Genomic DNA, 12,533 nt, shown 5'->3' with positions numbered 1-12,533 from the left:
TCATTTCATCAAGATATTATTTTAACTCGAAAACATATATCGCAATACATCTACACAACAGCATTTAGTTGTATTCGCGTTAAATATGATTTATTTCAATGAAGTGGCTTCATTTTCTACACGTAAAACGTAAAAACGTGCCCCGCGAGAGAAGAAAGCCCCACATTTTTACATCGATATGGAGCATTTCACGGCGCCACGCCGCGAGAGAATCCTCGCGGTTGTCCACTCGCGAGAGAAACGGTACGCTCCAGAAGATCTCGCGTTACTTTCGCGTGTTTACGCAGGTCTCGAGTGGATGCTCTTAAGAGCGAAGCCCAAGTGTTCGTGTGTCCGACGAACGTGTGTCAACCGCGTATGTAACGCGTCATAAACAAATTATCCGCCTCTCGCGCTCGTCACCGCCGGGCGATCTCGTGATTTATGAATCGATATTTTACTTTAATGCGTCAAGTATACCCTACGCGTGTCCAGTTAGCGGCGGTAATGGAACGTCGTCATTAATCGCGCACGACGACAATATTGACCCGCTGAGTCGCCCTTATAATGGTAATTATTGTTGATTAATGCGATTTTCGTTCTATTCTGCCTCCGGATTTTCTCCCCGCGATTAATGGACCGGGTCGACCGTCTATTTCCTTCTCTTTTTCCGCCCACCTCTTCCTCTTTCCTTTTTTTCTTTTTTTTTCCTTCCTCCGCCTCCGTTTCCTCCTTCTCCCTCTCCCTTCTTCTGCGGGAGAAGAGAATGCAACCACGCGGAAACCACGCGCGCCTTTCGTTATGCGCGCGACTCGATCGGTCGGCTCGACACTGTGCGAGTGTGGGCGTTTTTCTATACGCCCGTACACACACACACACACACACACACACGACGCACACAATGCATTCGTAACGAAGTCGTTTCGCCGCTCGTTATCTCCGAAACTTTTCTGCCGGCGCGTAAGAGCCTTAGGAACGAGCACCGTTTACACACCGTTGATCATAGCGGCTCTTAACTATGCCGTTCTGCGCTTTGGTTTCTCGCGATTTATGTCTTTGATTAAGTTAACATAATTATACAACACGTGAGTGATTTATTTCAATATGTGTGTCCTAATAAATAATTTCTCAAGGGAATTCATGTACTCTCTCTCTCTCTCTCTCTCTCTCTCTCTCTCTCTCTCTCTCGTGTCTCTATGGCTTTAAATGTCGCAAGTAATTTTTTTATCCAATGAACTTTATATCGCTTGATAGTACTTACATTTTTTTATATTTATCTCTGTGTGTGTGAGTGATTTCTTAACACGGTCATTCATTTGACAAGTAAAAAACAGACTATCGAAAGAAGCTGCGTGACAGCCAAAGTTCAGACCTCGAACGTGTCGCCTTGTTGCATAACATTACAACACATCGTTTATTATCACTTTTGTTCGTCTCGCTTCGTGATCGTGAAGGCTACGGATTTAAAACACACATTCCGATTTACATTCGTTAACCTTTTACACAAACTCGGCAGTAATTTGAGCAACGTATACATTTGCGTTTATCTCGCGTGAAACTTTTTATCTATTCGAAGCGGCACCGTTGGTTTTACGATATATACCCGAGTTTTAGTTTCACACCGGAAAAAAACTCTGGATCAATTGAAATTCCGGCAGATTTAAACATAAAGGTACACTTTTCGGACGTTCGCATACCGAAAGAAAGGATTGGCTGCTGCAGAAAATTAGATGGTTAAATATGGCACGGTATTTTTAATTAGCTGCTGCAACCAATTAAAAATGCTATGCCATATTTTACCATCCAATTTGCTGCAGCAGCCAATCGTCTTTTCTTTCGGTGCAGTTAAATCTATTCTAGTCGAGGGATAACCAGAAACGAGGACGAAAATCCTGATGTCAGAATCAAAATGCACTTTGCATTTTTCGTTGGTATAGACGGAGCATTTTTTTTTTATCGTGCAGCACACAAATGAATGAAAAAAAAAAATGAACGAATAGCTGAATGTTCTCGTCTACGATCTACGGAGCGTTGCGATTGCGCACGCTGGGCGCGCTTGGTCCTCGAGCGGCGGATAATATTGCGGCATGGCACACGGGGAGTGAAAGCGACACGGTGAACCCGCTTACGAGGTTACCCATGTACTTTTACTCCGAACCGAGCCGTATTACAGTGGCTACTTTACCCGGCAGTCCCTGGCATAGTTATCACCAGAAATATCGCGTTGGAAAGCCTCTGCGCGCGCCGCAAAAGCCTGTCCGTTCTCGCCGTCGCTCATGCACTGTGTGTGTTACCCACTCGCTCTCGTGCTCTCGAAAACTTCTCGCTCTGTGAAACTTCTAAATCGTTATACGTTTTTTCCCCTCTCGCGTGTGAAATCGGACTCTTGAGAACGGTTCAAAGTAGAAAACTCATTCCACCGGACGACTTGTCTGACCTTAATAAAAAAACATTCGGGAAGTACCCGGGTCTCTCGGGTCACCTTTGTTCGCTCGCGATTTAAAAGAAAGAAAGAAAAAGAAATCGAAATTGTACTTTTAAAAGTCGTTTGTTGAGTGCGGTCGATCGTCTAATCATTTAGATGATTTCGTCTGGACGGAGTCATTAAAATTTTTTTATTTTTACAGAAACATTTTTTTTACATATATTAATGTTATTTTTTGGTCGGCTTTTAATCCTTCGCCGGCACAATTCCATGCAGTCTTTAAAGGCACCATCGAGTTTGTGAATTTTAGTAAATTTAAATTTATAAAAAAATAAGTATCAAGATTAATAAGAAACAGTTTTTAAACAGTTTAATACATGCTTTGTTGTTTTTAAAATATTTTAAACATGTTTTTTATTAACATAATACTATTTAAAGTATATATTTGAAGCATTGAAAACATATTTAAGAAGAAATATAATGATTTATTTAAAAAAAAAAAAAAATCATGCATTTTTCGAGCAATTACTAAACAGTTATACTAACTTTTGTGTAGAAACTGACATGAGGAGGAAAACTAATTAGGATCCCAATCAGGATGTAACGCTTTGTTTGCACTTACTGCATACAAAAGTTACGTAAAATCTGAACTCATTTACTGAATAGAAACACAACAAATAATGGATATTAAATTGATTAATAAGCAAGCCAACTGTTCATGAAATGGACAGAATGAATTCTATCAAGTCCATTTCCTATTCAATATTGACAAAACTAATGAGAATACAGTAATATTAGATAATAAGTGGACAGATGTTTAGGAAAACTGCATACATTTCTATCAGGCAAGTGTATTCGATCTTTTTCAAATTTGTATATAATCCGGAACAATAAAAAATTTCTTCTATTTCTCAAAGACTATTCCTGATGGAAGAGAAAATTCATCTACCCGGCGGAGGATCAAATCTCTTTTTCGTTTTTGTGTTTATCCAAACTTTTAACAATATCTTCAGCCTTAAATGTCTTTATAACCGTTTCGAAGAGTACAAAAGGGTCATCAGAGGGATTACGGTTAACCCAATCTGGATGATGGAAAACCCACAACAACTTTTTTTTTTTGTCAAGAGTTAATGCGAAACGCGGTGCTATTGTTAAATGGATTTTATCCCGAAATAGAGGGCTGTTGCTAAAATTAGATTAAACTTCGGGATTGAAGTTGTAGCGGGGTTAAATTTTAAACTCGCGCTGCGCTCGCGTTTGCATGGCTGGCTTCGGAATCGATTTTCATTATCGTTCCATCGAGGTCTGGGAAGCGGAGCTTTCTCTCCAGCGGACAAAGCGGACGCCATATGCCACTCTGGACAATGAAACGAGAACGATCGTAGGGCACGCGTAGGGCACCCCTGGATCTATTGGCCCTTCGAAGACGCGTCGCGATTCTTTCGGCTGCCCTGCAGATGGGGAGAGACCTCAGGGTCTGGTTGCCGCCCTCGCTTCATCCCATCGATACGAGGGCGAAGGCACGGATCCCATCTCGTTCTTCCCTGCTTTATAGGCGTAAAATCTCGTTTTTAACTTATTCAAAAGCTCATGAAAATTGTTTTATTTCAAGCTCTTCGCTTCAATAAAATGCGGCAAGACCTCGTAAGTTCTCAAATCGCAGAAACTCTCTTTCTCTCCGATCCCCCCGACGTGCGTCAGAGAATTAATCGGAGACCACAAACGAGCGCAAATGGAATCGACGAGAATTAATGTGCATCCGTCGTGTTGCCGATATCGCGGGCTCTCCGGCAGAAGTTTCCGGGGTAATCACCTTCGCGCTCCGCTCCACTTTCGTAGAAAAGCCGCGAAACGAGTTATCGTGGCGCGGTATTTGGGAGTTCGCCCGATTTTGGTACCCATACTCTCGCAGCTGCCGTTCTCCTCAATCACCGTCATCCATTTGCCTCGCTGACCCGAGACGAATTCGTACAATCGGGTGTTTTGTGGTGAAAACGAAGGGAGTGAGAGTCAGACTCCTTGTCCTTGTTCTCTCCACCACCATTATTATCATCATCATCATCATCATCATCCTCATTCGCCACTGTATACCACCCGCGGAGACAAAAGGATCCCTAAATGCCGCCTAAGCGAATCGGGGATAAATACGACCTACATATAGGATCCCCGAACTCCCGCCGTTTTTAATAGACGGTTCTTTCCGAAATGTTGAAGAAAGCAAGCTGTATAACGTCGTTCTTTAACTCTCGGATTACTCGCATGGGGGATAAAATAACGTGCACTCGCCGCGAGGTAAAAATATTTCACGTACACACAGTGCGGCTCATAAAACTTGGAAACGAAAATCATTTAAAATAAACAACATGTCAAATAAATCTTTGGAACATTCTTTCTTCAGTGTCGGGACTTCAGTGTTGGTTACAATCAACATACCGCTCTACTTTTATTTTCAATCTTTGCATTCATCCGTTGAGTGCTTCTTTTTTGTAATCGTCTTCAGCTGGTCGTTCGCAGCTGCTTGAATTTCTGAAATATCGAAATATCTTTGAACTTTCAATTTCAGGAAATTTCAGTCAGAAATAGCCAGAGAGAAATGATAGGGTGGGGTGGATGATATAGAGTTGCGATACTTTTTGAGTCATACGATATTCCAGAAGTTCAAGTTGTGACCGATCAACTAAAAACGATTGCGAGAGAAGTACTCAACAACGATACGTAGATTGAAAAAGAAAGCAGAGTGGTATTTAATTATAAAAGATTCTACTAATTAACAAAATGTTGAAAGTATTTTTTTGGCGTGTTCTATATTTTATGATTTTTGTTTTAAAACTGGACCGCATAATACGTGAAAAAATTAAAAAAAAGTTAACTTTACAAACACTTCTGTCTTACGAAGTAATTATATTTCTCGCAGAATTATCTTTGCACTCAATTATTCGATATGAATAGTCGAATTATTTTATTCATATCGAATATCCGGAAAATATGATTTCAGGATTAGCTGGATATCTGTCAGTCGATTTGTGATGAAAAAAAAAGAATTATGGGGCTTCTCTTCCGAGAATGATGAAGAATCATCATGAAGAACTTTTATCGTGGCGCCACGGGAATTATTAGTTTGCGAACGACAGATCAGATTTAACACTGATTTAATCGATACTGAAGCGACTCCTGTAATCGAGAGACGATTTATAGCAGACCAGTTTGACTACTTTTACTCGGCCTTACGTGCTCCTCTCTTCGACCATCGGTAGCTGATGTTAACGACGACGCGCGTTTTCGGTGTAACGACGATACGATCATTGTAGCGCCGTTACAAATCTGTTCGAACACTTTGCACGAGCGTGACCTATCGGATCAATGATCAGTGTAACTGACATTGTTATGTAACACTAGTCGGATTCCGTTAGGTTTTTTTTTAGACTGTCGAAGACTGTCGAAAAAATAAATACCAGCTGACAGGGAGTATAACAAAAAAATGTAAATATAAAGATAAGTAAGTAATAAACGTATAGTGAGATACATACAGAGGCGGTAGCGAAAGGTATCTAGACTAAAAAAAAAACGATGAGTAAGGTTTATAAGAATCCCTGCGATGCGACTGGCTAGAAAAATGTAGAAAAGGAACATTATAAATAGATTTCTGTTTCAGTAACCGCGTTGTGTGTAGTTACCTTCTTATTATAGATTCCTATAATACACTTGTTCTTTGTTTATAGTTTAGTCTTATATTCTACTGTATGACTCCTACATTCTTATCTCGATCCTTGTGTGTGTGTCGCGGTTCTAAGTCAAAGTTCTCTAATCGACATCTATCTAATCGATCGTTGATGGCACCTGGTCGACCTAGTGGTACAGTTAGACGAGAGGGAGTGGGTATTAAACGTCGCGGCTACGAGAAAGGATCGAGGTTAACGATAAGTCCTCTCCTCTCTTTCTTTCTCTCTTTCTCTCTCCTGTCGCGGACGGATGAACTTCCTCCTGAGGGAAGAGAGAATCGACGTGACGTCGAGAGTGGATTATCGATCCGAATGACATCTGGTGAAAATGTGTCCGCGGTGATGCCCTGCGTGATTTATGAATCCAAATTCCGCCAGCGAGGGGAATTAAGAATACGAGAATATGGGGGAAAATACCGGGGTACGATCGTATTTCACGGGCAAAGTAGCCGCGGTTGGAAATTTACTCGACTTTAATTCCGTTTCTACTAAAACGTTTCTACAAAAAAATAGATTCGAAAAAGAAGTTATTCCGATGAATACTAATTGCTCGAACGATTAATTATTCCTTACTGGTGGCGTGAACTTCTCGAGCTTTTATTCGACGAAGTAATATACTGCGCCACCAGCGAGCATTACGGTCCTTTCTTAATCACATTAGGGTGATACGTCCCTTCCCCTGGGAGGTCGAGCAAAGCAGACTGGTGTAAATTGTTTTCACAAAATTGCGACATGACACCGTTTCGCCGCCGCTAATTCACCGAGGAGTTACGCTAGCCGTCGCGTTTTAACTCCCCCGACTCATCGCGCTTCTCTCGGTACCACCGACCCACTTCTCCCGTTATCATAGTGGCTATCGTCGGCGAATCACCGATAAAAATCCCGTTTCGCCCGCGCGCGAATTCTGTCGAAAGGTCGTCAAAGGCGCCGTCAAAGTGCTTTTCTTTGTCGTCATTGTGTCGTCACGCACAAAGAACGCTGCGTTAACGCCGGCTCGTGTCGCACTACGCATTGAAGATTGAGCACTGCTAAATGAATATTAGACCGAAATGGATTGAAATTAAAATTGTCCGACTGGTCGATTTCCAATCCTCAATTCTCCATGATAGTGTCACATGGGCTGTACACGTGGGACATCTATGGAACCACATGTAGTACTCTCAAAATAGTCCCTGCATATGGAACGGAGTGTCACATGCGTTTCTCTCTACCCTCCGCTTAATTTCAATCAGCCTTTAATAGTAAAGTTTTCACCTAAGCCCTCTGGGCTGCATAAAAGACCTGCGCGAGCATAATTTCGCATTTTCACGGTGTTGTGAAAGAGGGAGAAAAATGGCTCTTAACGAGAGATGGACCGGCTCCACGAATTCGACCGAGCTTATATCGGTCGCGATCTCCGCTTTGTAAAGATTTTGCATAAAGGAAAGGCAGGATCTCCGTTCGATGGCGGACGCGCCATGGGAAAATCAGACCCAGGTAAGCACGTATGATAGAGGGTTGGCGGGCATATATCGCGAAGAAAGCATATATCGTGCACATCGTTGAAAGAGCTCGATGGAGGAGGATCTCCTCCTCGTGTGTGTATGTGTGTATGTGTGTGTGTGTGCGTGTGTGTATAATGGAGGTTCGAAAAACGAGGCGAAGCGAGGTGAAGAGAGCTGACCTACTGTGGCAAGTGGCTCAGGGCCGTCGCTGTCCAAATCGTCCCCCCGATCGCCCCCCCACCGGGCATTCTCTCTCCATCCGGTACCATGCGGTAGTATTCAGGTCTGTTCATCTCTCTCTCTCTCTCTCTCTCTCTCTCTCTCTCTCTCTCTCTCTCGGACGCGATGCCCTCGTAGCCACTTTGTCCTCCTCCTTCGACCTCCCGCTTCTTTTCCCTTTACCCTTTTCTATAGCGTGTAAGCCAGGATTCTCTCTAACATTCGCGATCAGCTAAATGGACCGTAACGCCTGAACGATAATACCAGTGACGTCGCCCAGCGCGATAATAGCGTATCGATTTTGGAGCGATTAGAGGCGTACGGTCTATGTTAGTGCGAGGGTGAAAGCTTCGATAATTGGGAATGGCGTAGATTGGAACCATTGGAAAGACAGGAGTTAAATACACAGTGGGTTCTCTCTACCTGAGAATGCTTTCTAATCGATTCCACAGCTACCGTCCAAGTAGAGTCATCGCATTCGAGATACGGCATTGCAAATGAGCAGCGGCGTGTTATTTGCTCGCTTTAATATCCGCTTCCGTTTAATTATCCCGATTGTACGCGCGAACGAGCGCGTGGAAGAAGTAACGCAGAGAGCCTCCTATATCTCAGAGATGTGAGAAAATTAAACTCTCGAGCCATATCCCGCTCGATCTACGTGTGCGCCTTCGGCTTGATTGTAATCTGATTCCTTTCCTCGAGATTACGATTTAAGTAATCGATGTGCTCGCGTTACTTTACGGCGCACGAAAGTTCTGAAAGGTCGACTTCGACTTATTTGGAATTATCAAATTAAATCCGCGATATACGTAGAACTAATGCGATTCCAATGGTTTGGTCTAACACGGTGTACGGTATATACAATAGTATATCATTTGCCGGCGAGGTCTGATACCTCGACTCGGGATTCGTGACCGCCTCTCCTGTGCCTTTTTGCACTTGGTCGACGTAAACGCCCACCCGGAGGAGGAAAGTGAATCACAGCGGCGGCCGCATCGAGTGAAAATCATCTAGTGAAAATGTGAAGGCCGGGTAGAGCGGCGATTTGAAAGTTCTGCCGTAGCTTCCAGCTATAAGTCGATTTTCACTCCGCCGTCGCCGTCGTGGATGTTGTATACCCTCGTGAAACGCTCGGCTGAAAAGGTCGACTATCGCGGATTATTGATACGATCCTAGGCTTTTACATATGCAGGTATAAGCAGCTAACGAATGCATCAACGAATACAGCGAATCGCTCCGACGAAGATACGCACGTTGGTCCTCTCACCAATATTTCGTTACTAAATATAGAAGTACGCGCATATTTTCCGTTTGCTGTTGGAAAGTCTTGGAGAATCTTAGATATTTCAATTATTTATTTATATTAATTTAATTTTTATACGTATTTATATTTCTTATAAATTACATGAATAATTTCGAGATCAATAAATTATTAATTTTTTTTTTCTTTTAACAAAATCTGTGTATTGTATTTGATTTATAATTTGATAATTTATATTTATTAACTTGGTATAATTGTAAAAATCGCGGAATTTACGACACGTGAGTCTTATCTCATCGATTTTCTGTTACATAAGTAGTTTACTTACAATTAGACGTATAAATAGCTTACTGAGGTATCTTCTTTGGCTCTTGATTTCAGGTGTTCTCCGTGTGTACCTTTTAAATGATATCGCCAAGGTGAAGCAAACTATGCCAACAAGTAAGTAAAATGCATGTACATTATGTCTTTTAACAAATGCAGATTGTCTTTACCTTATCGCTTCCATATGGAATGACGACATTCCGTTTCTTCCTTTTCGTCCTCGTCGTCTTGCCAAGTCAAGAGGAAACCAACGCGATTCTGAGCATTGATATTCATTCAGCAGGCTGCCCCAATTGCGTCCTTTAATTAGCATCTGCTTTTATCTTCAGATTATCGGACGATAAAACGGTCCGTTTAGATGTCGAAACGCAATGTTATTTTCGCAATGTTCAATGTTTAATGAAACGAATAAAATAATTATCATTTATTAGTGACTAACGTTTTATTAGAAACTATTAAACGTTCGAAATTTTGCCCTCGGCAATAAGTATTGGCATTAACGAAGCCAAAGTTGTTCCGAAGGGTAAAATTCAATTTTAAATTGAGTTTTTCTATCAGAAGTGCTCCGACCTAATTTGTCCGCAACGTTATTTACGTCATGCCTCGATTAAAGTGAGACATCTCTCGTCGGCTTATCACCGGCGCCTCTTCCGCATACTTTATCGTAACTCCGCGTGCGAATCCGTCGTATTATATTTCTTTATCGGAATACGTTCATTCCTGCGTGATGAGTTGCGAATGCTTTATAGGCGCGACGTAGAGCGAGCGAGACAAAGCGACGGCGAGGACAAGGAGGAAGAAGAAGAGGAAGAGGTGGCAATTTGTACCGTTGCACGTAGAGACAACGATATTTCGTAGCTATTGTGAATACGCTCGGACGTGACATCATTCGTCCTCGCGGTTACATAAAGATATCAGGCGTCGTTACTCGCTAACATGGATCCTTGCGCGTGCATTTAGCGCGAGGTGCGCATTTAACGTTCCTGCGTTCATCGCGTCGTCTCTACGACTTTAATGGGCTGCACGAGTGGCCGTTGCTGATGAGTCAGATTAAAGGAAAAAGAAGGAAGGAAAGATATCCGTAGCATTGTGTCTCGGAAGCATCGAGAAAGGGATAAATTGCATGTGTTCCAAACTGATTAAATAGTGATCCCGTTGAAGGTCGATATTTAGCTTAAGATTCCCTCGAGGGAATGCTGGAGTGGTCTAATTATCGATATTACAGTTTTGTAAAAATCTCCATATTGACTGAACGGAATAAAACATTTTTCTTTTTTTAGGGGATTATAGTAGACGCAAAATTAGGAAGTGGTGCAGTGGACTCTATATTAAAATTGAAAAAGAAAATTATTATAAACTTACTTAATTTTTTTCTAAAAAGATTTTTTATTCCGTTCAGTCAATTTTATTTAGAGATTTTTATACAGCTGTAATGTCGATAATTAGGTCAAGAATTGCTTTTTTTTAATATTAGATGTTTGCATATAAATGATAGACAATATAAATCGCGTGAAATATTTACTTTGCTAAATAGCTGCTGTTTCAATACACTTACGAATTGTTAATCGTAGAAGTTAAATAATCGCTGTAATAAATGATTGTACTAACTACTTTAGCAGAGAAAGTAGCTTTGCGACTAATAATAATAAATAAATTTCAAGGCTAATGAGAGTCAGCGCGGAAGGAATCTCTCTCTCTCTCGCGCACAGTTATCGATAAGTAAAAATTACTTCTTCATAACATTGATGTCTTCTCTATTTTCAAATCTTGAACGTTTTGACTCACTTTGTAGTCATCCTCAGTAATATAACAATTAAATTCTGTTTAATTCGGTCTAAAACGCGTTAAGCGGTTCGTTCAGAATGAATCACTCTGAGATTCCCGGAACTGGATTCTCGAACGGAGCACTCAACATATTCAGAAGCTTTGGAAAATTTGCCTTATGCGATTATTCACTTTAATTTAATAATGACACGTGTCACGAACATTTATAACGAAGACAATTTCAATATGTCCGTGTGTCATTATCTGATATATTAGAAGTGTGATTTATAGTTTTGAGGGGTTTTTTTTCTCAAAAACTTATTTATTTAAACAATATATCACGTAAACGTTTAATAACTGTTGTACGATCAACATTTTATTCTCTGGCAAGTTCTGAAGTGGGTTTCCGTCCAATAATGCTTGCAAATCTGTATTTCCCGTTAATTTGCTTTTATTAACATTGAAATCATCACATTTGAATCGATAGAACCAATGTGTCAATCGCGTGTCTTAATTGAATAGAGCAGCATCACTATAAATTTCTATCAGAATTTTATGATCTTCAGCCGTCATTTTCTTTTGATTAAAAAACAAAAGGAACGCATGAAAATGCTCTTTAGGCAGCTCCATTTTTTAAATGGCGTAAACATAACGATTATTGCGTCCATTGTTAGTAAACGACTAAATATCATGGAGCAATATTAAAGCATTAAGAAATAACAGCTGTCATTGGAACAGCTTGTCTTCGACGATACTGACATTAGTGTCATCTTTTGCAAAATCCTTAAAACTAAATCACATTCCTAATAAAATTCTTTAATATAATTAGTTTTGCTCTTAGTTCCTCCTTGGATCTAAATATATAAATCAGTTATATTCAGGAATTATTTTACAATTGTAAAGCTGCTTTCGCTAAAGTGCTGAACGCAGCTAATTCTACAATTACGTAAGTGTAGTTATAAGTGATTGTAATTATAAGAGTTGAATTAACCACAGTCGAATATTGTTTTCATATTCGATTGTGATTGGTCAATTCTTATAATTACAACCACTTAGAGTTACACTTACGCAATTGTGAATGAAGAGTGCGCGCACATGTGTATGTGTGTGTTCTTGCTGATTTGCTGTGTCGTACTACGTAATGTTTATATTATAAGTAAACGTAATGCCAACTTGGCTCGATACAGCACGGCACAAGGTCGCCACGCTATCATTCGCGCGATGGGATATTGTCACTTGAGCAGATATTGCCACAGGCAACTCCTACGTAGTGGTATTTTTCGAAACCAACTACGCGAAAATTATTAATTAATCAAAAAAAAATTATAATTGTTGTCTACGAACACACACACACACAC

The 12,533-nt window shown here is 40.8% G+C and overlaps 1 protein-coding gene across 4 annotated transcripts in view; it reads left to right on the top strand.

The window, feature by feature from the left end:
• The window catches only part of LOC108754192 (protein roadkill), a 113,597-nt gene that overhangs the window by 40,129 nt on the left and 60,935 nt on the right, over positions 1–12,533 (top strand). For 3 of the 4 annotated variants that reach the window (XM_018496327.1, XM_018496328.1, XM_018496329.1), the window contains one exon: positions 9,469–9,528. The exons of the other annotated variant lie outside the window; for it this stretch is intronic. The gene's annotated coding sequence lies outside the window, so the exon portion shown is untranslated. The remainder of the gene's footprint in view (positions 1–9,468; positions 9,529–12,533) is intronic. 4 annotated transcript variants of the gene reach the window in all.

The sequence above is a fragment of the Trachymyrmex septentrionalis genome, unplaced genomic scaffold (genome assembly GCF_001594115.1).
Source record: "Trachymyrmex septentrionalis isolate Tsep2-gDNA-1 unplaced genomic scaffold, Tsep1.0 scaffold78, whole genome shotgun sequence".
Classification (NCBI taxonomy): domain Eukaryota; kingdom Metazoa; phylum Arthropoda; class Insecta; order Hymenoptera; family Formicidae; genus Trachymyrmex; species Trachymyrmex septentrionalis.
This window is presented reverse-complemented; position numbering and strand designations above follow the sequence as displayed.